This window comes from Ruditapes philippinarum, unplaced genomic scaffold (assembly GCF_026571515.1).
Source record: "Ruditapes philippinarum isolate M1 unplaced genomic scaffold, ASM2657151v2 ctg592_1_1_1_1, whole genome shotgun sequence".
Lineage (NCBI taxonomy): Eukaryota > Metazoa > Mollusca > Bivalvia > Venerida > Veneridae > Ruditapes > Ruditapes philippinarum.
In genome coordinates this window covers 371,654-390,092 of record NW_026854960.1, presented here as the reverse complement: position 1 = coordinate 390,092, position 18,439 = coordinate 371,654, and the positions used below count along the sequence as shown (strand labels likewise).

Here is an 18,439-nt window from a genome sequence, read left to right as displayed (position 1 = left end):
GGTTAGCAATTAAGTAGTGTAGTATAGTAGGAGAGGTAGAATATTTGAGAGGTGGGGGGGGGGTGAGGAAGAGGGGTGTGCAGGAAGGTTTTAATGGCTAATATCAGCGTGGGAACTTACAATATTAGAAATTTTTTCAGGTCCAGGGTAATTTGTACAAAAGAAAAACAATAGTGTGCAAGAAAAAAACAATATTGTGCAGGAAAAACAATATTGTAATCATTAAAATGTAAGTTATGATTACAGTACATAGTTAAGCCTCTTGACTTTTATGGATACTTTTACCAATCATTTTGCAAATGAAGGAAAAAGAACAGAAACTGCGCTTCCAATAAAACTATACAAATTCTTTCTTAAAACCTGTTAACTTTACGTATTTCTTTTCACTCAATAATTAATATTTCAAGACGAAGGAAAAAACCTCTCAAAGGTAAACTCGCCAAAACAAGAAGAAAAACATTTGGATAACGTCACGCGATTCTTCGTAGTTCTTTAAGTTCAAATCAAATCAATGATTAATCAATGTTAACATAAAAAATTGCCTGAAACACTGAATCGGTCTAATTAAACTATATTGAAGGCAATGAAAAGTTGAAACAGAAAAATGTCTTTTAATGTGCAATGGGATTCCATTGATTTCCTTAAACAATCATTTCTTAAATGTATGACTCGCATGAGAAAAGGCTGTTTAAAACTTTCAACCAGTGTATTTTCTTTTTAAAGAGGCCATTTTCTTGCAAGACGCTGATATTTCTTTTTATCGAAAGATACTTAAAAACACAGTGTAATAACAGGAAATCAGGGTTTTTATTTCGAGAATTAGCATGATCTGTCTTTAACTGCTTTCTTAATGTTTTGTAGGAAATTGCCCATCAACATTGGCCAATGTGTATAATAAATTCTAAAACAGAAAATCGTAAGTTGACAAGACAGGTCTGAAGTTGAGATTTACCCAGACTAATTACCAATACGAATCAGCAAAGAAATTGCGAGGAATTACAGCTTTTAGTATTATCTTTTCTCCTTTTTTTCTTTAATAATGTAAATATGTTTAAGACAATTTTTAGTTACCGGTTCCGAATCCTAACATTACCTTTCGGGATAGATTCTTGCTATGATTTTTGGCGTCGGGGCCGAAGCGCGACGCCCCTTATGGAATGAAATCAGATTTTGTGAAAGGGCGGAAGCAACTTCTCGGGCCATTTTGTCAGTCATAATAGCCGATCATTCCGATTGGTATGAGGGTATTTGATTATCAACAAGAGCTGTCGGTAGGACAGCAACGCTCGACTATTCTTAGTGCTTGATAGTAAAAAAAATGATTGATACAGTTACCTTCTCCTCTTTACAGGTTGGGGTAATGATGGTGAACAAGTGTGCAAAGTTTCAAACTTTGAAAATATTTGAACTATTACAAAAACTTTAACGTAAATTCTAAGTCAAACAAGAGCTGTCGGTAGGACAGCAACGCTCGACTATTCTTAGTGCTTGATAGTAAAAAAAATGCTTGATACAATTACCTCCTCCTGTTTACAGGTTGGGGTAATGATGGTGAACAAGTGTGCAAAGTTTCAAAGCCATATGTCAATGGACTTTGAAAATATTTGAACTATTACAAAAACTTTAACGTAAATTCTAAGTCGAAAAAGGGGCATAATTCTGTCAAAATTCTTGATACAGTTACTTCCTCCTGTCTACAGGTTGGGGTCATGATGGTGAACAAGTGTGCAAAGTTTCAAAGCCATATGTCAATGGACTTTGAAAATATTTGAACTATTACAAAAACTTTAACGTAAATTCTAATCGAAAAAGGGGCATAATTCTGTCAAAATGCTTGATACAGTTACCTCCTCCTGTCTACAGGTTGGGGTCATGATGGTGAACAAGTGTGCAAAGTTTCAAAGCCATATGTCAATGGACTTTGAAAATATTTCAACTATTAAAAAAACTTTAACGTAAATTCTAAGTCGAAAAAGGGGCATAATTCTGTCAAAATGCTTGATACAGTTACCTCCTCCTGTCTACAGGTTGGGGTCATGATGATGAACAAGTGTGCCAAGTTTCAAAGCCATATGTCAATGGACTTTAAACAAATAAAATATATACAGTAACATATACATATATTTGGCTTTAATCATTTAACAATTGGTCATAATATAGATATAATATACAAAAGAGAGCCTGAAGTGTGAGATTAAAACAGGTTTTCATGTTGTTAAGATATTTAATTGAATACTTCAAACTGTCGTCAACAAAAAAAATGAATTTTTGAATATCATTCTTTTGCTATTGGTTTTCTATTTATCAAACACCAATCACGCACACTTTGCAAAACACTTTGACACCGTACCTAGGCCTTGGTGTGAAATGAATATTTCGTTAACCTTTATTTCAAATAACAACAACAACAACAATGTTTATTAAGCAATTAAACATTACAATGCTTTTAGTAACAATCACAACTGGTTAGTAACAAGCGCCTGAATTACTATCCTATTTTATGATCGTTTTCATATCCATTATAGGACGCCATAGAAACTAAAAAATGTTATTAAACTCTTATCATCAAATTGGATAGAAATTGATGCATTAAAAAACATTTTCTCTAAATAAATTATACATTATTATACATTCATCTTAAAAAAATGACATATTTCATATATTTCACTCTAAAAAATAAACAAAAACATTACAGATAAGTGGTCATTAAGAACAACAGTGACTGTTCCCTTCGGCGAAGTGATGTACCTATATAAATCATAAACATTTTTAATGTATCAAAATATAATAGTCATACTTTTGTGAAATTACAATAAAGTTCAACTCTTATAGTGTAAAGGTCACTTACGGAGAGATATTTTTACTCAAGTGCCTTGATACAATCTCTAAGTATCATTTCCAAATACCAATGTGCAAGGCCTTCATCATAATTTAATATTTCTTGTTGAATTTAAAGTGACTTGAATGAATCCTTCAGGCTTTTTCTAGCATAGTTTTAATATTTTCGACAATTTTTTATGAGGGATTTCAAGTGATTGCCTTCGCGGGTCAGATTTAAACAGAAGATAGGTACACTTTGATAGGTAAATTTTAAAACCCTTCAGCTAAAGGTAAATGATAAATCTAAGTATTTTTGATGATAATATTTCATTTTCCAATGAGAGCACATAAATTATCATGATTTTTGTTCCCAGGCTAAAAATTTCCACCTGGATGCCTAAGTTTTGTTTTCAAGGACAAACCAAACAAATAAATACATGTATACATATTTAAATTTTTTTCTAACGAGTACATTATATATATATCGATATTGACCATATTGTAATCACACAAACAAAAATCTGAACGCTACTAAGTATGCGAAAAATATAAAGCATTTATGACAACAAAATAAAATCATATGAAACAAAGTGCCAATACCTGCTAAAAAAAGTTTGTCTTTTAAAAAAACAGCAACAAAACAACAATTTCATTAATTCAAAAACATGTAAATTTCTGGTTACCAAACGTTTCATTAAAATTTTACTCTTTCAGCACCTATGGTGATGTTAAAGAAGAGCTATACTCATTGTCAAGCCATGGCAACCTTGCGGAAAAGACGTGTTGTTGTTAGATATTAAAAGTGTACCCCTCTGATTATTAAGTCCTTTATTGTACCAGTCAAGCACCAGTCAATTGAGTCCTAATACACGCCCCCCACCCCCAACAAACACATCTGAGGTAGTTTGGAAAATAGCAAGGGAAAAGACCCCACTGTTGAAGAGAGTTGCATTAAAAAATAATAGACAGTCACAGAACTTCCAAATTTAAGGAAAAGTATATCTGTTACATAAATTGAGTAGATTAATGGTTAAAAGTTGGGAAATATGTTCATTTCAATATCGCAATATCTTTTTTTTGCAAACATATACATACATCATCCTACATTGTTTCTTGCTCTTTTTTCGAGACAGGAAAAAGGTTTTAACCTTACATCCATCAGTTTTTCATTCCATAAAAAGCAGAAATAGGGTAAAGATTCAAACTTGAAGAGTTGGAAACAATCACATGAGGTGTTTAATACCCCTCTAGCCATTGACGGTCACAAGCCAAAAGCCTGACAGTTTAATGGCAGCCATTGTGTTCATCTCGGCACTTAAAATGCCCAGAATAAGAACTTAAGAAAAAATACATCAAGGTCAAAGGTCGATATTTCCAGACAGTGAAAATGCAGCTTCCTGTACATAGGAATATTACACATTCATTAACTTCATTTTACTATTATCTTTCTTCTAGAAAAAAGACTCGAGATATAAATTTATAGTTTCACTTCATTATAAAACCGCAATTATCACTAAATTTCTAATTTCTTATTTGCAAATGGTATCAAAATTGCCTATCGTCCATAATGAACCAGACATTTCTCAGAAAATACATTATTTCTATTTCATTTTTGCTTGTTTTCTCAAACCAGCTCAAATAAAAAGATATAAAATAAACATTGTACCATGCCATATGTTACTGAGAACTAAAAAAGAAATACCAATTTAATCCCCAACCGTTGATGTCAAATAACACGCAGAAAAAATAAATCAGAATGGAGAGAAAAAGAATACTAAGGGAAGAAAAATGATACAATTTCAATGCAGGTTTAAAGAGACATCCTCTTTTGCCGCAATTAGAACTATGCTTTACGGGTATCGATCCCTCTCAGATGTCAACCCTTGCACAATGCCCACGATCTGTGACACTGTGCGTTTTTTGTTCCCAATAGACCAGGTGACTTTAAAAATAGACAACGGTCAAAGAAGTGCTATGGTCAGTTTACGCACAAACTGTCAATACTGGGCAATTATTACCCAATAATTGAGGTCATTCTTCAATTAAACCTATTATCAATTTTTAACGCACCCCACCTGGTTTACTGTTTAACACAATTTACATGTTTGATTTTTTATGTGTGATTTTTTGTTGTTGTAAATTTAAAGCACCTGCTGCTTGCTGAATGGGTTATATTCAAAACAACAATGTAGTTTGCTGAATGCTTAACAATGATTGGTTACAAAAGTTGCAAAAGTTCGATGTACAATTTTCACATGTCAAAATATCATTTAAAATTAATATTGATTACCTTTAAAGATGTTGACATTTTGAATTGACCATTGTCCACCTAATGTCAAGCCAGCCAGAAACACAAATGGATTTGATAAATGTTAAAACTGCTTTTATTCTAGAATGCAAATTATACAATGCAACTCATAAAGATTGCACACTGATGTTTAAAATCATCTAAATAAAAATCTAGAGATTAATACATTTAAAGATACCAGCAGAAAATGCAAATTTTCATTAAAATCTGTTTTATATATATAATCAAACCCTTCAAATTAATGTATAAAAAATTAACTATTTTCTAGATCTATGAAAATAAATTTTGTCACATAATTACAAAAAAAAATACCCAACAGTATAACACCAACAACAAAAACTTGAAATTTATAGAACTTCATTAAAATAAATTAATATGTCTACCGAAAGAATTAAGTTTTATATATATATATATGATGATACACAAAAGCTACTATCTCTGTTTTCTTTTGTTAAAGAGAAACATTGCTACATTCCAAATGTTAAAAGTCTAATTTAATAAATTCTGATAAAAAAAATTGTTAATTAATTAAGCTAATCTTAGGAACTGGAGCCCGGCCTATTACACAGATACCACTATCATTTAAGGTATTTTTCAGCTGATGTATTTTTAATTCAATATATTAAAACATTTAGTTTAATAAAGATACCAAATTCTATACAGCACTTAATCTGTGGCCCATAAAAAAAAACAAAAAAAAACAAGCAGCAAGTTAAACGACTCTCGTTTCAAAAAAGTTTACTACCTACATTTTTTAATTCTACAATCAAAGGGAAACATTCAGAAAGGATATTAAAATCATAAATTAAATTAATTATGTAACGTAACATTAAAAAGTTATATAATTAATAATTTTCCTTTAAATTAAACAAACATTATAGCTTGGAGGTTATTTGACAACTGTATGCCATAGACAGCTAGATTAAATGTTTATGCCAAAGTGAATCAAGTACAAATATATTTTACTCTTTTTTTTCTTCATTTTAATAACATTTTAAACAGTTCACCATCTAAAACAGCTATTTATTTTAACGTTAACACCAAACAAATGTGCATCTGGGTCCAACTCAACCAACCTCCCTACAACATCTAAGTCCTAGTTCAGGGACTACCTTAAAAGTCTGCCTAGCATGAAAATAAATAAATTTAAATTTTAGATAGCTATGGCAGATGCAGTAAATAAATGTTTTAGATAAAACTATCCTCACAATTGCAATTTGATTAAAGAGTGAAGATCAGATTTTCAGCTAACCAATCAAATTGACTGTTAATCACCTGTTCAGCATAGGTGCTGCCATTTTTATTTTACCTAAAAGCTTGAAATAGTGAAAATCATGCACACAACTTTGATAATCTCAACAGAAAATAATTCACGTTCAAGGAAAATCAAAATATTAGCTGATAAAATAGCCATGAGATCAGGTAACCTCATACTTGGTGACACTGTCAAATCCTGACATCATCATTTGAAAGCTGATTCCAACCAGACTGTCACAATAGCATATTTATAAAGGTAATATCTTTTAAATTAATATAAAGTAACTTTAACACTGACTTCACTGTTAAATCATAGAGAACATTTGACTATAACTTAATAGCCAAAGTCCTCATTTGCTCAAAGAGGCAGCATATCAAAGTCTTCCTAATAGCATTTTAGCTTGAATTAAAGTTCAAGGTCTCAAGTTGCTCTTCTTTGCAATAACATGAGGTCAATGTCATCATTTGTTTAAAGGTAAATTTCACATTCTAACAAGACGTCAAGGTCACTCAATTCCTTAAAGGTAGCCTCTCAACAAAAGTTTTTACTCATTCATTAAGACATCTGAACATGAATTTGATATCACTCTTAGTTCACAAGTTACATTTTAAAATTAAATATGGGTAAAGGTTAAGAATTTGCAATCTTCTCTTTCCAGTTGCCATGATATCTGAAATGTCCAAGATTAGTTTCACTAACAGTTCAGATATTAAAGATATATCAAACTTTAAACGCCAGTTTATCAGGTAGGATAACTCTTGAGCAACCCTCGGGATATCTGTTTGTTTTTTAAGGCTTCTGTGGCCGAGTGATTAAGGTCGTTGACTTCAAACTACTTGTTTCTCATCACCGTGGGTTTGAATCCCACCAAGGACTTTGGATTCTTTCATGTGGGGAAGATATCCAGATAGCTTACGTAACATTGTTGGTTCTACTCAAGTGGCCGTTGTGCCTGTAATAATGCATGGGGGTCTCCTGAGGTCTTCCTCCACCAGTAAAGCTGGAAAGTCGCCATATGATCTCTACTGTGTTTACAAGATTACAAAAATTAAAGAAATCAATTGATGTAAAAAATTTACTCAAAATTTTATTATTTTTTACCTCAATAATGATGTCCCAGCACTGCCAAATATTCAATTTCTTATGTCCCTCAATACACAAGATTTGTTCATACCTGCAAGTAGAAAACCGCAAACATGCCATGACTATGGTGCACTTTGCAAATTAAATTATAGCACAAAATTATAACCATTTCCATACAATTTTTGTGTCACAGACTTGTCATAATATTTTTGAGCTACTATCATTAACTAAAGCTATTTTCAGAAAAAACAGACATAGAGCAGCTTATAGCTTAATGTCTGGTCACCCAGAGACAGTGGGCCTATAATACTGACCTAGGCCAACCCATTGCTGGCTTTCCTGGCTAAAAGACTAATGTCATTAAATGAACGATAATAATAACTAAATTAATACTTCTGGAGTTTTGTTTTTGTTGGTTTTGAAGTCACACAAACAGCTCTACTGGGGGAAGAAAACCTAAGGTACCCCTTCTTGCATCATTTGAGACATAAGCCGGCACCTGAGTAGAACCACCACCACATATAACATTTACAAGTCCTTCCAGGATTTCAACTCACAGCAGTGAGGGAAGGGCAAATCTATATGCTCCCCCTTCCCCACTCCCTTTGTAGGTGTATAAGAAATTACAATAATGACCAGATCATAACAGCTCTTGACCAATTTAATTTTAGGAATTCATAACCTAATGAATACTAACCATAAAGTGAGTCAGACAAACATCTAAAATTGACCCATGTTTACTGAAACATGCTGATGATACAATCTGGTATATTAACATTCTTCTCTATAAATTTTTTAACTACTAGGAAATAATAATTTATACGCTAGATCAAAGGAAAAGAACTAAAACAATTTGAAGCTGTTCAACAATAAAACATTGAAAATAAAATCTACAATTATGAAGGCTAAAACACACTTTGCCATCATTAATGTTTAACATTAACAACTTAAACAAGCAGCAATATTACGGCTATTTTACAATAGCAAATTATTATCGGAAACAAACATTCGGTAATTAAAACAGTTATGATTTTCCTTTCAAATCTTTATTATGGGGCATGGGTGTGATGTTTAATAGGCAAATTGTGAACTTAAAACAGATACGTTTTGTGTACAAAGTAATTTATTACCCTGTTAAATATCATAAAAAACATTTTTTAGTAAGTGTTGTAAGAAATTTCGACTATTAAATTCAAGGTTTGAACATTTGGTAAACATTTCTCCACGATCTATGGACACAGGAAGTGGCTGTTTTTAAAGCTTCATGGAAAAAAAACGCTTACGTTTTAAACGCCTGGAGATATCGTCTAACCTTTACAGTTTCTATAGATTCTGGTTAATTGTTTGGTGAAACCAGGGGCTTTAAGATGTTATATTTTTAACTGTTTGAAATATGCTTCGCATTAAAACTCATAGGTACTTGAAAAGTTCAGCCAACAAATGTTTTAGCCATTAATTTCATTTTTGATGTTAAACCTCGTTAGTGCGGGGTCTATTACTCATAATACCTCAATTTTTGTTCCATTCGAACAAAAGGTCAATCTCTTAAGTGTTTTCACTATAACATATATGTGAGATAAAGCGACTGTTTTTCAAAAACAAACCACTTTAAATCATAGCGATCTTCAAAAGAAAAAAAGAACTTAAACAAATTATATGATGTTTGAAGCTTCCAGAAAAAAATAATTTTTAATTAACATTCTAAGCATCGAGCAATGTAAAGATATTTTCCTTTTAAAAAAAAGCTTTCTAATCATATCTGCATACTGAAGGGAAGTAAAATGGACAACAATGATAACATTTAGTTCCTTCCTTGCTTCAAACTTCTTTAGTGTTTGAAATTATTTTTTGTCCAATAGGACTGCAATATTTATATATGAAAAACAGTGTAATTCAGAATTTGGTAAAAAAAAAAAGTAAACCAGTGGTACTATTCTAATGCATTGATGAAAGGCGGTCATGTGATCATAACTACAAAATTTGGTGTTTTGGTGTTCACAACTTAAGTAGCTCTCCCTTCTTAAAACTAAGGAGACACCATGCTAGTTTATCTTTCATCTTTTATTGCTTTATTCCCAAGAAAGAAAAAGAAACTTATTCTCAAAGATTAAAGTTTTCTATACTATCCTTCCCAGCTTAAAAAATTGGCTGAACAAAATAAAGCTACATCATAAATAAATGTTTAGTTTATTACAGATCTCTATCTGAACCCGTTTCCCTTGAAACAATACAGCAAATTAAATCAATCAAGTAGGCTTCTTTTTTCTTTCTTTTTTTTTCTATTTTAAAAACTTGGAACACTCTTAACATCAACATACTTAACAGAATCAATCTAATTTCTCCACGCTTGAAGCGAGATCATTCTTGTTCATTTCGATTTAAATTGATTTCAAACAATGACAGTAAATGTACGTCTTTCTATAAATTTCGCCGCCTAAAAATTTAATCTGCCGTTTTTCACGACAGTAACATGCTTACAGCTTCGCATCCTTTTCTTTTCATTCTCATTTGTCAAAGGAATACGGGAATGAGATACCTTATTTGGTAAAATTTGAATTTAAACAGCCCAGCTTCAGTTTCACTGGAAAAATGGTTAATGTCAATCAATTTAGAATGGTAAAGAACAAAAAAATGCGGATTCGACAGTAAAAAAAAAATGTTTAAGTAACAGTTTAATTCTTTCGACATATTTGGTGTTCTAATTTTCTAAAGTACATTTACAATCGGAACTTATGTGAAATAAAGTGAAAAATACACAGAGAAGAATTTCATGAATTCTATTAGAATTACAATTCACCCCTTTGCATTGTAATTCATCATTAAAATAACAGTTTAAGAAGTTGTAAATCAGACTGACTCCTGGAAGCATTGCGGATATTTCCCCGCGTCTCATGATGTAATTTTCTTGTTGTCTCCCGTTATCTTAAATTTCATAGGGATTTCATTTAAATTGCATAAAACTTCAATCACACGTAAAAAACCGCTTGATTACTATCATCAGTATTATCATATTTGAAAATTATCATGATTTTTTTTCTCCCCATTCTTTATTATAACTGTGAATCATGCCATTTCACAATTTCTACATAGCCACTCCTTTGATTATATTCTCTTAACTTTACATCAAAGGAAATGACTTCTATTTCATTACATATCAAAGACTAATTGATTATTCAACTCATTGTACAAACCTATTTTCAAAATTAAACTAAGAAAACAAAAATTCCAGCAAGTAAAAACATCACATATTTCAAGCATATATTCATTAAATATTCTCTTTCAAAAAGTACAGTAAAACAATGGTCTTCGTATTTTTTTTATAGTTATGTTTGCTAGAATAAAATTCACTTGCCCCACAACATTGTGCGTTCAAATCCTAGTATTATATTGAATTTCTTAAAAACAAACATTTATATGGTGGATTATCCAAGGTCCGCAGCGGGACCCGAAGCCTGGTTCTCTGGATTGCCGTCCAGTATGCTAACCACTACACCACAGTAGCTGCTGCATTTTCTTTGTGCTAATTGGCCTTATTTAAGTTATTTTTAACTTAATTGTGACATCATCAATTTTATTACCATAGCAGCGATTTATTGATAGCTACTTTTACTTAATAAAGTGATGACATATATAAATATAATGTAGGATCTGGGTTTTCTCCCGCAGTAATTCTGTTGCCTATCAGTTATTCTGTTGCCTGTATCAAATTAAAAGTGCTTTTTTGAATTTACAAAACACATGACTGTATCATTAAAAAAGCAAAGGTCACATAAAAGATGAATTACGAAATATTGCTCTTTTGTAGCACTCAGGACTAAATATGCTTTTAGGTCCATCCCAAATTAATTTAAGTAAAATTATCTTTCCTGTATTATTCTTTAAATGGCCACATAATTAATTAAACTCTATACTGAGAAATATATGTCTCCCTAGTCTACATTCAAGACAATTCAAGACATAGATATATGAGCCGCGACACGACAAAACCAACATAGTGGGGTTGTCATATAATATACATATACTTATATAGCTTATATTAAGTAAACATGAATGAATGAATAAGCCCCATTGAAAACACTTAACACTTAAATATTTTAACATTACACTTCTCCTTAGTACTGACTTGTAACATAATAAATCTGACAGATGTGACACAAACTTAATAAACTTACAACCAATTTGATTTCAAAGGCTTCATTGCTTTTCTTTAGGTTCTTTGTTTCAAGGCAGGAAGCACTTGACCATGTGCTCTGCGTGATTTTGATTCGAAAATTTAAATACGGTCAAATCTTAATAGATTCAAGTATCAATTAGCGCAAATTTGTTTATCATGAAACAACCCCTCTTAAATTGGAATGTACTGAATCTTTGTTTCAAATTTTAATGATGTTGAATTTTCAAGAGGCCGAACCCCTTGAAAAATTGCATTTCAAGTGCCTCATAGGCCGGGACATCCTTTATCGAAATACCACAAAGATCTTGTCATATGATAAATGATTAATGTTTTTAATTGAAGTTTTCTTTTCAGTTTTTTCTTTTTGTTGTTGTTGTTGTTGTTTTCTTTTTTAAATCAAAACTACTTCACGGAAAATAATATTGTAAGAAATATTTTGAGGTTGCTGTTTGTTACAAGCAAAGACTTGTGCTAAAAATAACTGCATATATGTACATGTATATTTTCTTACCGCTTGTTAAAACTTAAGAAGCTGCCTTAATTGAAATGCATACATTCTAGGGCCAGTTAAAGTCGGAGCATATCTTATGTCAAAACTTTTTATGTCATTTAGGATACTGGTAAGCTTGATATACAGGGATGAAACATTTTTTCCAGAGCCTCTCATTGACGGGGCGCATAAATCCTGGCTCCGTCACCTATTTATACAGTCCACATTATTAATACAAATGTGACAAAATTACCATAAAAGAATGGAAATTCAAAAATGCCTGGTGAGTTTGATACTTTGGAGATTTTTTACTCATCAAGCTACATTTTTCCACGGAGACTGCTCATAAAGACCAGCAAAAGACCAGTCTGAAGACCAGCAGCAGGGTTCTCATTTTTAACTGGGGGCAACAAAAACAACCGATTTGGGTTGGGGTCAAGGGGGATATTTTAATCTGCAGACTGAAAATACAACCGATTTTAACATAATTTCAACCGATGATATGGATCACAAACCTGCAGCAGAGTGGAATTTTTTATCACTTATATATAATTGTAGACAGTTATCTTAAGCCGAGTATCTTTAGCTTCCTATTTATTTTTATTGCAAATATCACAAAATGAAACACAATAGCATTTGCTTTCTATCTTTTTTCCTTATAATAATCAGTGAAGTTAGGTTTTCTCTTTTGGAATCACTGAACTATAAGCATAGTGAAGAAATCAGGTATCAAACAACTATCATGACCCCTTTACCATTAGTTTCTAGTCTCTCCACAAGCAACTGTCAACTTCTCTATAAGTGAAGAGAATCAGCAAATGATAAAACTAATTAAAACATGATGTAAAACAACATTATATTTCATCATATAACCCACAACAAAAGAATGTCACTTAAGTGAGTATAACCAATGCTTAAAATGTTTCAATTTCACTCAATTCATAAAGATATATGTACCAAAGATGAAGAGACTACTTATTTTAGATTGGACAAAAAATTTTTTACAGTTCTAATCCTTGTCTCCAACCAACAGCCCTTCATCACCCATCCCCTCCTCCTCCTCCCACAAATCCTTTAAAGAGAGGATAAGTGAGTCATGTATTTTTTTCTAAATATAAATCGCTATGAAGTGTAGAAATGAGAATTTAGTCTAGGGTTGGTAGTTGAAAAAAAGCATGGATCTTTTTTTCCTTTTTTTTGTGCACAGACTTTGCAATTGCACAAAGTGTGTTTATATGGCCTAAAGATGCATAGCTGATTTTAAATGGTATATTAAAGACATAACTTTGTCATTTTACTAGAAATATGTACTCTTGATCTATTCTCATATCTAATCATCATGAAACCTTCGCAATCTATGATCCGGTTTATATAAAATTTAATCAAACATTTTTTTTTTACCCATTCAAAGGATGGCCCCATAATATTTCAAAGAAACAATTGTCTTTCCATTTTTAAGCTGCTTTGACAGTTTAAAATTTTTTAGAGAGAAAATAACATTGTGGAATTTCTAAGACATCAGTTCATTGCGGGCTTCTCTTATTGTACATTTCAATGGCTTCTTCTAAAAATGTTTTTATTTAAGCAAAGAAAACTGTGATTATTCAAATTCACATACGGTTCTTGACAGTGATACGTCTGAAATAGTAAAATAGAAAAATCTTGTGATCTCGTCATAAAAAATTTGTCTTACTCAGACTAATAACAATGGGCACATGCTGGCAAAAAATTTTCATTTGTTTTATTTATTACTGAAAGACCTATAACCTTCGTCAAGTGTATGAAAGAAAATTTCTAACTCTTTGACAAGAGTCTTAAAATTCTTACTATCCCTTATCCCACTAAATAACATTAATGGACTTGTCTACCTTTCAATCTGGACAAAACCATTCATTATTTTTAGGGGAAATTTCAAGATATGTACTGAATGAAAAGCAAATGGTCAGAACATGATTGGCCGGTTGCATGGGTAAATTCTGTAGCTACCAGTGCACAGAATTGTCCGCTCTGCCGGTACCTACTGAATCTACCCATGCAACCAGATCCAGTTCTAAATTTTGTAGCCACAGGAAGAGTGGGCACATCCATGCACTGGTTGCATGGGTAAATTCTGTAGCTTTCGGGAGAGTGGGCACATCTATGCACTGGTTACACGAGTAGATTTGTTAGCTATTGGCAGTGTGGGCACATCCATGCACTGGTTACATTGGTACATTCTGTAGCCACTGGGAGAGCTAAAATTAAACATTTTTCAACAGCTATGGTCACTCCTAAGTCAGTCCTTTTGAGCTGTTTATATTATTGAATTTTTTCTTATTAACATCTTACTATTCCTTAAATACCTTCACAACTGTTTAAAGACAAACTGCTTAAATATTGTCCTGAAATAGTCTTTGTATTCTATAATAGAAGACAATTTTTATAGAATGAAAAGATTTAGAAAGAGACATTCAAAAGCTATCAGAGGAAATTAGACTATCATAAACTTCTTCATTGTTCCATTAAATCTTCAAACAAAATGTTTTACATGTCAAAGAAAAACAACTATAAAATTTTCTATTCTTCTTCTAACAAATATAGAATCTGTTAATTAAATCTTTATATCTTAGGTTTATAGATTAGTTAACTGTAGACTGGGTAAATAATTAATGAATTTTAGAGATCCAGCTGTCCCAGTCTACCAGGTTAAATCTTGACAGATAGAAGCTTGCAATGTCATCAATAATCCATACATCTTCTGATCTACACAGATCTGTAGCTTTAATTCTCAACTTGAAGCCGAAGATGGGAGTGATTTGGATTTTAGGTCGTTTTTTTTACTTATAATGACATAAAAGTCATATTTTGTTGAAAATTATGTCAAGAAAGATTCCAAGAACATGAAACTGGACCTCACACCATATAACTAATCCTACACTTCACAAGAACAAGCACTTTTAGAATTAAACTCATAACCTCTTAAACTTGTGTAATGGTTTAGCTCTTGCATATCAGGCGGTTCAATTGAGTCACATGCCCAAAAATGACGTCATTTTAGTGTATTTTAGAATGAAAAGCATTCTTAAGATGACGTCATTTCGCTGTTATTTATAAAGTTGTAAATTCATATGGCATTATTGTCAGAAATAGTAACTTTTGTTTGTTTGTTTAATTGGGTTTTACATCACACCGACACATTATAGGATATATGGCGACGTTCAAGCTTTACTGGTGGAGGAAACCCTCAGGTGCCCTTCCGTGCATTATTTCAGGCACATTAGAAGAACCACAGACGTTCCGTAAAAGCAATAGTAACAGAACCATTAAAATATGAAAGATAAAAATATCTGACATTTGTCTGCGATTCAGATCAGAATATCTGTCCCTCAAGTTCAAACCTATGGGCCAGTAAAATATTCCGGAACCAAGTATTATTATGCTTCAGTTTTGGTAACTTTTAGCACATTGCTTTTAGAAATACTGACCATTCCTTTCATATAACCATTTTGGTCCTTTTTAAAGTAAAAAAAAACAACAATAATTTTGGAAGTATAGCTTAATATATTTCAAAGGATGACTTGACTCTCATTAAAATTAAATATACACAAACAAAAAAAGGTCAGTTCAGTGGCAGAGGCCTATACCTAAAAAACTTATCTAAGGGCACAAGCATGCCTGCTCCACCATGAAAACCAGGCTATCATTGAATGACTCAACTGTTTTCAGAGAATATGAAATACCCAGTAAAATGAATAAAAGAAAGAAATTCAAGTCTGTCTCAAAAAGACACTGTCTATATCTAAAAGCCTAAATGTAGACCTGACTGTCGAGTTTCACATCTAACATGTTCAAAGTTCTGAAACTTTCACGAAATTCGTCATAAAAGTTTCTTTTTTTTCTTACAATAGACAATAAACCTCAATGTATAGGACAATTTTAATAAGAGAAAAAAAGATAATAGCACACTAAATCATACAATATAGTGGATTATTTTGGCGTTTCTGTATAAAACATGCATGACTTAAGCATGTAAACGCGAGCTTTTTTGTCAGTCAAGAAAGAAAAAACAGCAGAAGAATTAAATAACACTTATATAGGATAGGAGATATGAGTATTTGCCAGTGCCATTTATTTTGAGGTACAATTCTATCATTCATTTTTGGAAGAAATATTCCTGAATAGTACCAAAGGATCATGATACATCAGGGCTTTTTTCACAGGTTGGGGAAGCAGCCCCACAATTAATTTTGTGGAGAAGTTATAGGGTATGTTTGCAAAAGGGGAGGAAAAACTCAATATAAATTCAATTATTAGGGAAAATTGCTTGATTTTAAAGAATTTTACTTTGGGAAAGCCACCCTTATAAAAAGTCCTCTGCTATAGGAGGGAAAAAAAGCCCTGCACATCAAGCAACACTGTTCATGAACTTCTGTGAAATGTTCCTTTGACCATGCTAATTTTATGTTAAATTGCCCCTGCCCATCTATGCCATTGTTAAAGGAATTTCAATATATTTATTAAAGTAGGAAGATTATGCTGACAAATAAACATGACATCAGTAGATAATGGAATTAATAATGCTGCCTATCAAAACACCTGTCCATTCTTCTCTGTTGTAATAATGAATTTGTTTTAAAAGCACAAATTAAATTTTTATTTTGATTATATCCATTTTTCTAAGAAATTCACATCAGTGAGGCTGGCAAATGAAATGATGTTTTTTAGCATTAAACACATAGGTATAATGTAAATACCTTTTTTAATATTAAATTTTTTAATTAAATTTAATTTCTTGCCTAGATTTTTTACTGACAACTTAAATTATGATCATAATTCATTTCATTAACAGGTGTATACAACCAACAGTTCTCGTTGTCTTTTAAATTAAGTGCATGAAAATATGCCCAAACATGAATTGAGCTTTTTATAGCTTAACTTCAAATCTCATCCATACATGAAACAATGAAACATTAAAAAAAAAGTCTGTTCCATCAAGTACCCATCTCTCTAGACAAAAACCAGGGGGCAATTTATCAAACCAATTTTCATAGGTTTATTTCTCAATTCCAATTAGCATATATAAAATTACCAATTCCATGCAAGATACTACTGTATAAAACCAAAGGAGCCTGGGTTTGAAAGATAAAATCTGTTTTTGATGACTTGTCATTATCAGATATAACCTATTGCATAATACTGTATCACAAGGGATTCTGGCATCTCTAAAGAACTGATGGCATTCTACCACATTTCTCAGCAGGGGGTCTGATTATCACTTATACCAATTTTACACATCAGGTTTTTTTTCCTTTAAATATCAGAGCTGAAATCTTACAACATAATTACCAATTATTGCATAACTTTATTTTTTTTAAAAGGGGCCTGTGGGGATTTTTATTGATGTAATACCAGATATGTTGTCAACAGACAATGATAGCTTCATCCCATATGTTGTCAGTTTAAAAAAGTGGACATTAGCCTGTCATGTTATCTTGCCACACTTTCTTAATGCAGAGGTGTGAAGTTTAAGTTGTTTAAAAGATTCAAAATCCACTTATGTATGTTATGTAAACAAATCACTTAGTTAAAAATCTGCACTGAAGTAGATTACAAATAATTTACAAATAAGGAAATGTAGACACTTAGGGAAACTGCTAATGAATTTGACACTAATCAGGGCAAGATGTTGTGTAGATTTCTTCCTCCAAACACATATCTTTGAACTAATTAACATTATGTGTTAACCGCAACAAAAAATGTACTTCCATGGATTTCATTTTATTAGTTCTTTAACAAATTAAAAAAATCTTAAATAATAAATGTATCAAATATATTAAAGTAAAACAAAATCATTAGCATGTTATGTTAGTGATGTTAAGATAAATGCTTTTAAAATTACAAGACAAAACATTCATTATTCATTACCACTCTAAATATCTTAAATGAACTTGTCCATCTTTAAATCTGGATATAACCATTCATTATTTCAAGGGTTTCAAAAATTTCAAAATATGTACTGAATGAAAAGCAAACAGTGCAAACCATGATCAGACCTACTGCGTCAGGCAAACATGGGTAATATCTGTTCCAGCCAGAAGTTAAGGGTTAATATTATAAAATATAAATGAATTTCACTGTATTTCTGCCAAATTGAAAGACATTAAGGAACACTTCAATATATTATTCAAAATCAATTATTTGAATTTTCTATGTGACAGTGAGCTACTAAAAGCATTGATTAAAGGTTTAACATCTTCTTTTGAAAAAGTGATGCTTTGTTTTTTACTTTCAATCTGAAATAGTTCTTTTAAAAAATCAATGCTTTAT

General features: G+C 31.6%; 1 protein-coding gene across 6 annotated transcripts in view; it reads right to left on the bottom strand.

The window, feature by feature from the left end:
- The window catches only part of LOC132741637 (caspase activity and apoptosis inhibitor 1-like), a 171,151-nt gene that overhangs the window by 151,265 nt on the left and 1,447 nt on the right, over positions 1-18,439 (bottom strand). For 5 of the 6 annotated variants that reach the window (XM_060729856.1, XM_060729858.1, XM_060729853.1 and 2 more), the window contains exon 2: positions 7,488-7,560. The exons of the other annotated variant lie outside the window; for it this stretch is intronic. The gene's annotated coding sequence lies outside the window, so the exon portion shown is untranslated. The remainder of the gene's footprint in view (positions 1-7,487; positions 7,561-18,439) is intronic. 6 annotated transcript variants of the gene reach the window in all.